This window comes from Nothobranchius furzeri, chromosome 6, assembly GCF_043380555.1.
Source record: "Nothobranchius furzeri strain GRZ-AD chromosome 6, NfurGRZ-RIMD1, whole genome shotgun sequence".
Lineage (NCBI taxonomy): Eukaryota > Metazoa > Chordata > Actinopteri > Cyprinodontiformes > Nothobranchiidae > Nothobranchius > Nothobranchius furzeri.
In genome coordinates, this window is record NC_091746.1 from 45817773 (window position 1) to 45830434 (window position 12662).

Sequence of the window (12662 nt, forward strand, 5' to 3'; positions counted from 1 at the left end):
GTTTCGTCACAATGATAGATACAAATGCTATATCCATGTTGTTATGGAGAAGAATGAGAGGAATGTGAACGGTTCCTTTAAAACCTAAAAACAAAGATTCTGGTTAATGAAAAATAAAACGTTTGTTTTCTTCCATTGTTTTGTTTTTATTTGAAACGTGATGTCAAACCTTGAAACTGGTTCAATTTGTCAAAAGCATTTTAACGAGAAAAGATGAAAACTGTAACAGAGGACCGCAGAATCAGAATAAATACCACGGTATACAGGATGTTTGCTATGAAAAATCACATTTTTCAAGTAAAATTGTCACAAAATAATGACGCTTCTTTTTAAATCTAAAAAAACTTTGAATTACAGTTCAGTTCCATCTTGATTATGTCAGGTTTTCATACTCTAATTACATAAACTGACATGTTTATTTAATAAAATAGGACAAACCAGACTTTACTTGTTTTTATTGAGCAGTTTATTCAGTTTAATTCAATTTAATGATACAACATTAATCTGAAAGCACATCTAAGTCAGAACAGGTCCAGAGTCAAAGCCAAAGCCACCATTTGTTGTGATTGTCTACAGCGCTGATGAAACATTTCTAGGCTACGTTGTAAATATGTTTAAATTTAGCATCTTTAAATCAAATGAATACACTTCAGTCAAAGGTTTGATCAAAACTCAGATTTCACTGTCAGTCCCTAAAACTTACTCTGCTTTTATTTTGGAGACTGGAAGTTTTTCTTTGTCATTTTAGCTGCTTGATGTTTTGTGATTGTTTGTGTTACTGTTTCAATCTTAGTTGTCCTGTTGTAATTGTCCTTGTTTACATGATCGCACAGGATGTTGCTTTTGTTGTCTTGTTTGTTGACTGGCCTCATCCTTCACTCTTCCAAAGGCCCGGTGTTTTGATCAGTATGATCAATAGTGTACTCAATCTGTCTTGCCTGGTTAAACAAACAAAAAAATAAATAAGTGATAAGAAATCTTCAGCTCAATGCCTGAGAAACTCCACAGAGAAAATAAACAACTGTAGAGAGTAAAGAGAGCAGTGTGAGCAAAGTATGTCTAAACATTCAGCAGCACAACTAGAAGGGATGAGCCAGATGAGATGCAACATACAACTATGTGTCTGTCAGTGAATTTTACAAGCAAACATTAGAACTGGATTCAATGGAAAAGAAATGAAATGCACAACAAACAAGAACAACTGATGTTCTTGAAGTAGAAGATAAGGGCTGTTTGATTGTTGCTGCTAAATAAAGTTAATTTAGGAAGAAATTTGTTCTTTTTTTTCTCTATGGAACCATTAATTCTGCAATGCTTTCTTGTAGGTTTGTCTTGTTGCTTATTAATGGTCTCCAGAAATGGTTCTTAATGGATTTTGGAAGATGTTTTGTTGCTTTTCACCATTTTTACACACATTTTTGTACTTGATCATCTCTATTTTCAAGCACAGAACTTGAATAAACCAGTGTTGTGTGCACAAACAAATGATTTCTGAGGAAGAAAATACACATTTAATTTGTAAGCACTGAAGGGTCTTGCACCTGTCTGACCTGCTCATGCCCCATGTGCCGGTGCGCTCACTGAGATCAGCTGACCGTTTGCTACTATGCACTCCAACCATGAACTATAAAGCAAGGAGGTCCGGGCCTTTGTCTGTGTTGCCCAAGTCCTCTGGAAGGCACCCATCACAAAACGACAGCGATCTTCTGTCTTCACATCACAGTTAAAGACCCACTTCTATTGTTTGGCTTTTGGACAATGACTACTTTTAATTTTGTTTTCCCCCCATCTTTTAATAGGTTTTTTGTTGTTTTTGTGTGTATTTATTGACTTTTTGACCAGTTTTCAAAAAATCTCTGATTGTTGCCTGTGCAGCACTTTAGTCAGCTTGCATGCTGTTTTGAAATGCGCTCTATGGTATGGTATATACATACATACATACATATATATATATATATATATATATATATATATATATATATATATATATATATATATATATATAATGTGTGTCCAGTAGCTTGGCACTAAGAATTTGACCAGTTTGGCAGACATACATTTATGTTTTTGCACTAACTACAGTGTTTCCTATGAGCTGCTAATAGCTACTAATACAGAGTAAGAATCTGTTTAGAAACGATGCATCTTTTAGCTACTCAATCATTGTTAATTTGAGTTGAAAAACAAGAGCAAACTTCTTCAGAAATAACCCATTAAATCACACACACACACACACACACACACACACACACACACACACACACACACACACACACACACACACACACACACACACACACACACCACTGGATCCAGTGCCACATCTGCAGATGGTGTAGGAGTGGTTTACAGTAAAACCACTGGTGCTTCAGTGAAATTACAGAAGTAAATCACAACACTCGCAGTCTGCTCCTTCCCAGATGTGCCTCTACTTTTGTTTTTAGTAAGAGCGTGGGCAGCTCACGTCCCACCTCAGACCTCTGTTGGCTTAACGCTTTATTGGTTGGGCTGAGAGGCAAAGTGGGCATTTCATACAAATATAGAGCAGAAAGAGGAAGAATGATTGCCTACGCTGGGTTACGTGCATGTGTGTATCACTGACTCTTTGTAAATATTTACTTTCCATGGGCCGCCAGCTTTAACTAGAGTGTAAATTAGGACTTGAGAGGCAGGATAATGGAGGCAAAGAGACTTAGATGATAGATTAGTTTTGGGTCTTCTCTGCAAACGTACACGATGCTGCCACATCTCCATGGTCGTTCTTATTTTCACCCACACAAAACTGTGCAAGTTTCCAAAGAAGTGCAAGTCACTGCAGCTAAATCCAAATGTCAGTGATTCACATGATTTACATTTGTTCAAAGCCTGTTTTTGGCAGGACGTTGAGATGTCTTCTGACTTTTCCCAACCACTCTTCTTAAAGCTTTAGTTTACGCTCTAACTGCAAAGGATAAAAAAACAAGTTTATTGACATTCTCAAAGCAGCAGAGTAGTGTCGAACGGTGAGTAACCTACATGTCTCTTCTCCCTCTCCAGAGAGGAAGTGAGGAGGTGTCTGTGAGTGTGTGAAAAAATATGGGTCATTCACGTCAAACTGAATGTATGCCTCCTTCCTCAGAGGATATCTGTGTGTTTGACATGGAAGCAAAAGGTGCATGCAGGAAACAGGTCATCTGTCTTGCTGCCATCCATCACATGTGTGTGTGTGTGAGAGAGAGAGAGAGAGAGAAGAGAGAGAGAGAGAGAGAGAGAGAGAGAGAGAGAGAGAGAGAGAGAGAGAGAGAGAGAGAGAGAGAGAGAGAGAGAGAGAGAGAATAAATGGAGAAAATTAGAAACAGGGTGTCTGGATCCTTTTGGCAATGCAAAAGTAAAAACTTGTCAAGAGTCCAGTTGTACTCTGGTTTCTCTTTTAGTTTGAGTTATATAACCAGGTGACAACAACAGTTCTCCTTCCTAGTGATGCTGTCCTGCAGAAGTGAGAACTCGATCCATGCCAAACAAATGAGGAGTGCAGTAAAGGGACAACTGTTATCATCCGATGCACAACGATTATTCTCCTTCCACTCATGCATTTGCAACAGTGCCTGACAGCAGGAGAAAGCACTCACAGATGACGACTGACGTTTGAACCTTAGTCATCGATTGCACAACCAGCCACCTGCATTGCATTTCCCCTGTTATTATGGACACACAACACATATCAAACTGACAAAAGTCATTTTAGACACTTGAAATGACTCATAATGAAACTGCTTGTCATTAAAAGGCCGTTGTTGCTGAAATGACCCCTTTCTATCGCTCTAATATGAGGTTTGGTGGTGAAACAGGTCCCTTCAAGGAAAAGAGCGACGCTTTTAATGGTGAACATGTGAACGAGTGGGAGGTGGTGTCGTTAGAATGTGTTTGGGGTTTGATCTGGTCGGTTCTGGAATCAGTGTGACTCACTCACTAAAGAGCCAAAACATTGTTAAATCTGATCTGATGTCTGCTGAACTGGCTAAAAATGAAAATAAATACATTTCTATTATTATCTCCTAAAATATTTGTATAGAACAAACAGCCAAACATGGAAAGGTCAAGGAAAAATGGGAGCAATGAATGATGTTTGCATGCTTGCTCTCTGCAGTCTTGTTATTTTTGTGACCTTTTCTGCAAAGTGAAAAACAGATTGCCCCCATGTCGCCTCCAGATGGGGTCAGGGGGCTTCCAGTAGCTGAGTCAAACCTCTTACTGGAAGTCCTGAGTCACCCGTCTTCCTCTGTGGCTCCCTTCATCCCTGCTCCCGATTTATCCCACACATTTCAACAGGGCAAGAGAGCCTCTCTTCAGACCACTTGTCCTTTTTTAAAATAAATGTAAAGCACCACTGAACTCATTTGAATGCAAGATTTCTTCTGTATTTGCTCGTTCTACATGCTACATCGCCCAAAATGAGGTGCAATTGTTCACTGAAAAAATGTACAATAAAAGCGTCCCCAAAGACTCATTATACCTCTGCCCCCTCCCCGATTGCCCCCTAAACCCCCTATTCCCGAACTGCAATGATCTCACCCAGCTGTCACTGTGTAATCCCATCCACACTCGCTGCAGCACGCACATTTTCTGCTGCTGCTGGCGGCTGACATCACTTGTTATGTCTGTGTCACCGTTTCACTGAAATCCAAAATACAAAGGTTCTGGACTCAAAGTGATCAAAACCTAGAATTTTTCATCTAAGGTAGTTTTGTTTTTATACTGCAGGGTGAAAATAATCCCAACTGAATAGGAAGTGCAAAGCCAGCAGGTCATGTGAAATTAAACAAAAACAACAATCTAAGAGCTGAAGAAGCTGTGATTTTCACCCAGGAGGTTAAAGTTCAAATCCCACCCCGGCGCAGTCGCCCTGATTCATTTATTTGAAACTTTATTTCTAGACAAGGTTTCGATTTTAATCCCAGATGAATTCAGTTTTGAGTCACTGTGTTTCACAGTTATAAACTCATACAACATTTTGGGGGTTTCTCTCACTTGGTTAGAAAGCTCCATAATAACAGTTTCTCTGAACAATTAAACCTAAAATAACACAAAATCTCAGTTTCTCAGCTTTCTTTGGAGTAATGCCGCCATGAAAATGAGAAAAACACAGCTAGATTTGGCTCTTTATGACAGAATCCATGATTACAAAACTTGTTTGAAAGCTTTACCATGACTTACATAAAGACTAACACTAAACACCCCACAAATGAATTAGTAAAACTAAAAAATGTTTGGTTTTTAATCATTGCTTTTCACTTCTCCACATATTTCCTTGAGTTCCAGATGGCCACCGTAAGAAAAACTGATACAGACGTGAGCGGACCATGAAGTTTTACTCTGCAACTCAATGAGAGATAATCTCATTCTTATTACCACTGGGATGAGATGCATGCTTTTGCATGTTTGTGTGCATGAGTGCTTTTGTCTCTGCGCATTTACAATCCATGAATAGATGAGTGCAACCGGAAGCTGTGTGCCGGGGCGCTTGGTGTAGGAGTGTAGGAGTTGGATCATTGAAATGACAAGACCCCGCAGCCCGAACGAGTCAGAAATCAGCTATTCTCGCCTGAACGGTGATGTGTCAGAATGTAAGAGGCGTCAGCGATCAGAAAACCGAGTGCTGCCCACAACCTCGGGACCAAGCTATGCTGCAAGTCTAAAGCAGTGTTTATGTAATTTGATGTTTATACAAGTAAGAGAGAAGGGGGGTGTTTGAGTGGATGGGATGGATGGGAGCAGTGCTGTGGTAATGGAGGGGGCGAGTTCATCTCTCTTTAATTGTCATTTTTCAAGTGAAATTAGACAGTTGGAGAGAACTTTGTATAAATATTTACAAACATTCTGAAATTAAGATGAAAAAAGGACAAAACAGAAAAGTGGACAAAGAAAACTCTGTTCCTGTTTTTACGTGAGAATATAATCTTAATAATGCTCTGGGTTTGCTTCAATTTAAGGGATAACGCTGTGTTATGAGTTGAGTAACGTCTCTAAACTTGTGGGATGGTGAAATCCGTTAAAACCTCTTAGGAGAAGCGGATTATGAGAGTAAACACACATATACACAAGTCAGGTGTAATTTAATGGCTTAGCAGAGCTGCAGAGTCGGCATATGTGAACAAATAAAGTTAACTGTGCTCACTTTAACCACTCCCAAACATTTTTTTAGCATAAAGAGACTCAAAATGCCTGTGAAATCCTCTTTAAAAGGTTTTATGTTGTAATTTATCATCAAACACACCAACAGACTCATTAAACCCACTCTTACTTTCATTACTACACAATAAATAAGTTCTTAAGCTCACAAACTATCATTTTGTTAATTTCCATTCCAAGCTTCAAAAGACTTCAAAGGACACATGTAGCATTATTTATGTGATATATGATGCAACTATGACAAGTTGTTGTTTTCAACTTAATGAGAGAGATTTATACCAATGTATCATTTAAATGTCTGAATACTCTGGATCACAATCACTTCTTTCATCACAAATTACTGTAGCTCAGGAAGTAGAGCAAGCAATCAGAGGGTTGTCGGATTGATCCTGGCTCCTGGCAGCGAATGCTGCTGTCGTGTCCTTGGGCAAGACTCTTAACCCACGTTGCCTGCTGGTGTTGGTCGGAGGGGCCGGTGTAACGCAACCTCGCGTCCATCATGTGTCCCAGTGCAGCTGTGGCTACATCGTAGCTCATCCCCACCAGTGTTGGAATGTGTGTGTGCATGGGTGAATGACTGATTGTGTTTTGAAGCGCCCTGGGGGGTTCTATGACTCTAGAAGGCGCTATATAAAAGGTCATTCACCATTTACTTCAGAACTACAGTCCAGCGTGGACGAGGGAGTGTGCTGCCGGTCTCCATTGGTTCATGGTAGAGAGGGGGCATGACGCAAATTAAAGTACTTTTGAAACATTTTAGAAAATATTCGTCTCGTCTCGTCTCGTCTTCCTCCGCTTATCCGGGTCCGGGTCGCGGGGGCAGCATCCCAACTAGGGAGCTCCAGGCCGTCCTCTCCCCGGCCTTGTCCACCAGCTCCTCCGGCAGGACCCCAAGGCGTTCCCGGACCAGATTGGAGATGTAACTTCTCCAACGTGTCCTGGGTCGACCCGGGGGCCTTCTGCCGGCAGGACATGCCCGAAACACCTCCCCAGGGAGGCGTCCAGGAGGCATCCTGACCAGATGCCCAAACCACCTCAACTGGCTCCTTTCGATCCGGAGGAGCAGCGGTTCTACTCCGAGTCCCTCCCGAATGTCCGAGCTCCTCACCCTATCTCTAAGGCTGAGCCCGGCCACCCTACGGAGGAAACTCATTTCGGCCGCTTGTATCCGCGATCTCGTTCTTTCGGTCATTACCCAAAGCTCATGACCATAGGTGAGGATTGGGACGTAGATCGACCGGTAAATCGAGAGCCTGGCTTTCTGGCTCAGCTCCCTCTTCCCCACGACAGATCGGCTCAGCGTCCGCATCACTGCAGATGCCGAACCAATCCGCCTGTCGATCTCCCGATCCCTCCTACCCTCACTCGTGAACAAGACCCCGAGATACTTAAACTCCTCCACTTGAGGTAGGACCTCTCCCCCGACCCGGAGGTGGCAAGCCACCCTTTTCCGGTCGAGAACCATGGTCTCAGATTTGGAGGTGCTGATCCTCATCCCAGCCGCTTCACATTCGGCCGCGAACCTACCCAGCAAGAGCTGAAGGTCAGAGCTGGATGAAGCTAGGAGGACCACATCATCCGCAAAAAGCAGAGACGAGATTCTCCTGCCACCAAACTCGACACACTCCACACCACGGCTGCGTCTAGAAATTCTGTCCATAAAAGTGATGAACAGAACCGGTGACAAAGGGCAGCCCTGGCGGAGTCCAACCCTCACTGGGAACAGGTCCGACTTACTACCGGCTATGCGGACCAAACTCACGCTCCTCTGGTAAAGGGACTGAATGGCCCTTAACAGAAAGCCACCCACCCCATACTCCTGGAGCGTCCCCCACAGGGTGCCCCTGGGGACACGGTCATAAGCCTTCTCCAAATCCACAAAGCACATGTGGATTGGTTGGGCAAACTCCCATGCCCCCTCCATCACCCTTGCAAGGGTATAGAGCTGGTCCACAGTTCCACGGCCAGGACGAAAACCACATTGCTCCTCCTCTATCTGAGATTCAACTATCGATCGGACCCTCCTCTCCAGTACCTTGGAGTAGACCTTTCCAGGGAGGCTGAGGAGTGTGATCCCCCTATAGTTGGAACACACCCTCAGGTCACCCTTCTTAAAGATGGGGACCACCACCCCGGTCTGCCACTCCCTAGGAACTGCCCCCGATGACCACGCAATGTTGTAGAGACGTGTCAACCATGACAGCCCTACAACATCCATAGCCTTGAGATACCCAGGACGAACCTCATCCGCCCCCGGGGCTCCGCCGCTGTGTAGTTGTTTGACTACCTCAGCAACTTCTGCCCCCGAGATCGGACAGTCCATCCCCAGGCCTCCCAGCTCTGGTTCCTCCTCGGAATGCGCATTGGAGGGATTGAGGAGCTCCTCAAAGTATTCCTTCCACCGTCCGACTATAGCCTCAGTTGACGTCAGCAGCTCCCCATCCCCACTGTAAACAGTGTGAGCGAGTTGCTGCCTTCCTCTCCTGAGGCGCCGGACAGTTTGCCAGAACCTCTTTGGAGCCGATCGATAGTCTTTCTCCATGGCCTCACCAAACTCCTCCCACGCCCGAGATTTTGCCTCGGCAACTGCCACTGCTGCACCCCGCTTGGCTATCCGGTACCTGTCTGCTGCCTCCGGAGACCCACAGACCAGCCACGCCCTGTAGGCCTCCTTCTTCAGCCTGACGGCTCCCCGAACCTCTGGTGTCCACCAGCGGGTACGGGGGTTGCCACCACGACTGGCACCGGCCACCTTACGGCCACAGCTAGCAACAGCCGCCTCGACAATCGCCGAGTGGAACAAGGCCCACTCGGACTCAATGTCCCCCACTGCTCTCGGGACGTGGTCAAAGCTCTGCCGGAGGTGGGAGTTGAAGACCGTCTTGACAGGTTCTTCTGCCAGGCGTTCCCAGCAGACCCTCACTATGCGTTTGGGTCTGCCAGGTCTACGCGGCATGTTCCCTTGCCATCTGATCCAACTCACCACCAGGTGGTGATCAGTTGACAGCTCCGCCCCTCTCTTCACTCGGGTGTCCAAAACATACGGTCGCAGGTCAGATGATACGACTACAAAATCTATCATCGACCTGTGACCTAGGCTGCCCTGGTACCAAGTGTACCGGTGGGCATCCTTATGTTCGAACATGGTGTTCGTTATGGCCAAACTGCGGCTTGCACAGAAGTCCAATAACAAAACACCGCTCGAGTTCTGATCAGGTGGGCCGTTCCTCCCAATCACACCCCTCCAGGTCAAGCTGTCATTGCCCACGTGAGCATTGAAGTCCCCCAGCAGGACAATGGAGTCCCCTGATGGAGTACTATCTAGCACTCGTCCCAGGGACTCCAAAAAGGGTGGGTACTCTGAACTGATATTTGGCCCATAAGCACAAACAACAGTCAGGACCCGTTCCCCGACCCGAAGGCGCAAGGAAGCTACCCTCTTGTCCCCCGGGGTAAACCCCAACACACAGGCAGAGAGTCTCGGGGCTAACAAAAAGCCAACCCCAGCCCTCCGCCTCTCACCCGGAGCAACTCCAGCAAAGTAGAGTGTCCAACCCCTCTCCAGGTCTCGGGTTCCAGAGCCAATGCAATGTGTCGAGGTGAGTCCGACTATATCAAGCCGGTACCGCTCAACCTCTGCCACAAGCTCCGGCTCCTTCCCCGCCAGCGAGGTGACGTTCCATGTCCCAAAAACTAGTTTCCTTGTCCGGGGATTGGACCGCCAAGGCTCCCGCCTTGGTCTGCCACCCGATCCACACTGCACCGGACCCTTCATGTTCCTCCTGCGGGTGGTGGGTCCACAGTTGGACGAGCCCATGTATCCGGTTCGGGCTGGGCCCGGCCGGGCCCCATGGGCGAAAGCCCGGCCACCAGGCGCTCGCTCACGGGCCCCAACCCCAGGCCTGGCTCCAGGGTGGGACCCCGGTAACCCTCCGGGCCGGGTACTCCGACTCTTCGTTTTCACCGCCATGAAAGATCCTTCGAACCGTTCTTTGTCTCACCCTTCACCTAAGACCAATTTGTCATGGGAGACCCTACCAGGGGCACTAAGTGCCCCAGACAACATAGCTCCTAGGATCATTAGGGCACTCAAACTCCTCCACCACGATAAGGTGACGGTTCAAGGAGGAGTTTTAGAAAATATTGTGGATTAAAAAGTACAGATAATTCCTTTAAAGTGCAGTGGAGTAAAAGTAAAAAGTAGGGATCAAGATACATAAATGTAAAGAACAGATAATTTAAATTGTATTTAAAGTGGCGGTGTGTAGTTTCCTGGCACCAGGGAGCAGTACATACATATTTTAGGGTAGTTTTACACCACATGACTGTCGCTAGTTTAAACAAACATTACGGTAAATGTTGCTGCTACCTGTGGAACAGAAAGCATGTGACCTCGGTGTGACTCCTCAGACTTTGGTGGTCCTTCAAGGCAAGGCAGCTTTCTGTATAGCACATTTCATATGACATGGGTATAACTTGTCTTATACAGGTAAAAACGTGTAGTGAAGATAAATCTACCTACATTAGACTTTTCAAACACTTTTGTTTGTTTTCTTGTTTTTATTTGACTATTTTCCTGTCCTGTCTGTCTCTCATCTTCCTGCATCTCTAAACTCTCCAGAAAAACTGCTGCCTGGCTTCTGACTTTTTTACCTCATGAGTTACTTTTGAACTATGCAGCTCAAAGGGATCTCCTGACCGCAAAACAGAGTGCACGTTTCGATGCTGCGTCAGTGAGGTGAAATCACTGCAGCACCTGATGATGAGTGCGTCAGAAATGATTAAAAGACAGAGTACCAGAGGACATGAACGATCAGGTGTTAATTATAGTGTTTTGGTTGCGCCACTTTGAGAATGTACCGTGCGCAGAACACAGCCGCCTGGAGCGCACCAACAATCAGCGCTCTGCCGCTCTCTGTGCTCTCCACTCAAAAGAACCCCCGGTATACGCTGAGTCCATATAAATGATGTAATATGGGTGGAAACATTTTCCCGGCTCTCCCTGGATGTGTAGGATATCCAGCTCCCCCATAATTTGATCCCTGCTCCTAGATGAAAAACCAGACATTGTCATCAATACAAGAGCCCCCACCCCCCGGACAGAGAATGAAAGTGGACAAACCTCCTGGTTTGATGCCAGCTCTGGCTTTCTCCACGCAATTTATGTAAGATTTCAACATGAAACGGGAGACTGTCTTAAATGCGAGACAGAGCCTGGTCATGCTGCTCTCCAGGCCAGCGCATGTCGGAGTGGTGGTGGTGGGGGTGCGTTCAATAGTTGGGGTTGCTAAGCCATTGCTTGGTCCAATCTTTGCGTTGCTTTAGCAACCCCTATCTACCGCCTGGCACCGCCCATGAATGAAAGGTTAGAAATACACACTGTCACTTTAAGTACACTATATCATAAGTACAATTATTTTGTTTCAGTCCATCACTGGCAGCTTGCACACCTGAAGATGCCCTCTAATTATCTCCCTTTTCCAATTACTGGTAAGAAACACATAGAAAGACCCAGAACTTGCTGGAGGGATGAGGTCCTAGAGAATGCCGAGTGGCTGGATGCCTATGAGCTGGAGGGTGTGCTGTGAAAAAGGGACTTCTCTCTATGGATGGATAAAACAATGTAACTTAAATCTTATTTTAAATCAGATGGACTGACCTTTTAACAAAAACAGAGCTGTGTTGTACAACTTTGGGTTAAATTTGAGTCTTCATCTTTTCTGGGTGGATTTGGTTTGTTTTAATACTTCAGCTCCATCTAAGAAAGCATCAGTGAAGTTTATGCTGATTTCTTTTTTGCGGAGTATGACCTTAAGAGGATGCATGGTTTAGGATGAATAATGATCTTATGTAAAGTTTGGTGGAGCCCTGGAAATAAGTACAGAGCTGCAAATGAGTCAGTCCTCAATGCTAGCTTTAATTTGATGGCAGACAAGGTTCCTTGCAATCAAAGAAGCATAATAAGAGAGAGATGATGGTTTAAGTAAATATTTTTTCTAGATTAAAGTTTTCATTATTATCTCACCTACATAAACACCATAAAGTAAGGCCAAGTGTATTATAGATCAAAGTGAATGAATGAATCCTAAGTCAAAATTTCTTCATGACTTTCAAAATAAAATGCTTTGTAATTGATAGGTTTGATAACTGCACAACTAAAAGGTGCTATCCTTACAACTTCTTGCCTTTTAAGTTGCTGGGACCAGCACACAGCTCCACACATTCCTGGAGGGAAACCTTACACCTTCCATAACTCAGCTTTCCAACAAAAACACCGGCTCCTCTGGCAGCTCTGAAAAGAGAGAACTGGACCGAGGGGCGAGTCAGCCAATCACAATCTCTGAAAGATTCGATTTTTTCATACCTCTTCGGTGATTGGTTAGTGCCTTCCCGAGAGACTACCACCTTCATCTCGTGATTGGCCAGTTTTCCCGGCTCCCTGAAAGTCATTTGAATACGCTTGCTTTGTGGCTCAGTCAATGCAGCTCTGTTGG

General features: G+C 45.0%; 1 long non-coding RNA gene across 1 annotated transcript; it reads right to left on the minus strand.

Moving 5' to 3' along the window:
* Positions 1–448: 448 nt before the first annotated feature.
* On the minus strand, positions 449–12627 carry LOC129164386 (uncharacterized). The gene is made up of 2 exons (XR_011520849.1): positions 12354–12627; positions 449–938 (listed from the first exon to the last, which is right to left on the minus strand). It is a non-coding gene; the product is annotated as an uncharacterized lncRNA (long non-coding RNA).
* Between the last annotated feature and the right edge of the window lie 35 nt (positions 12628–12662).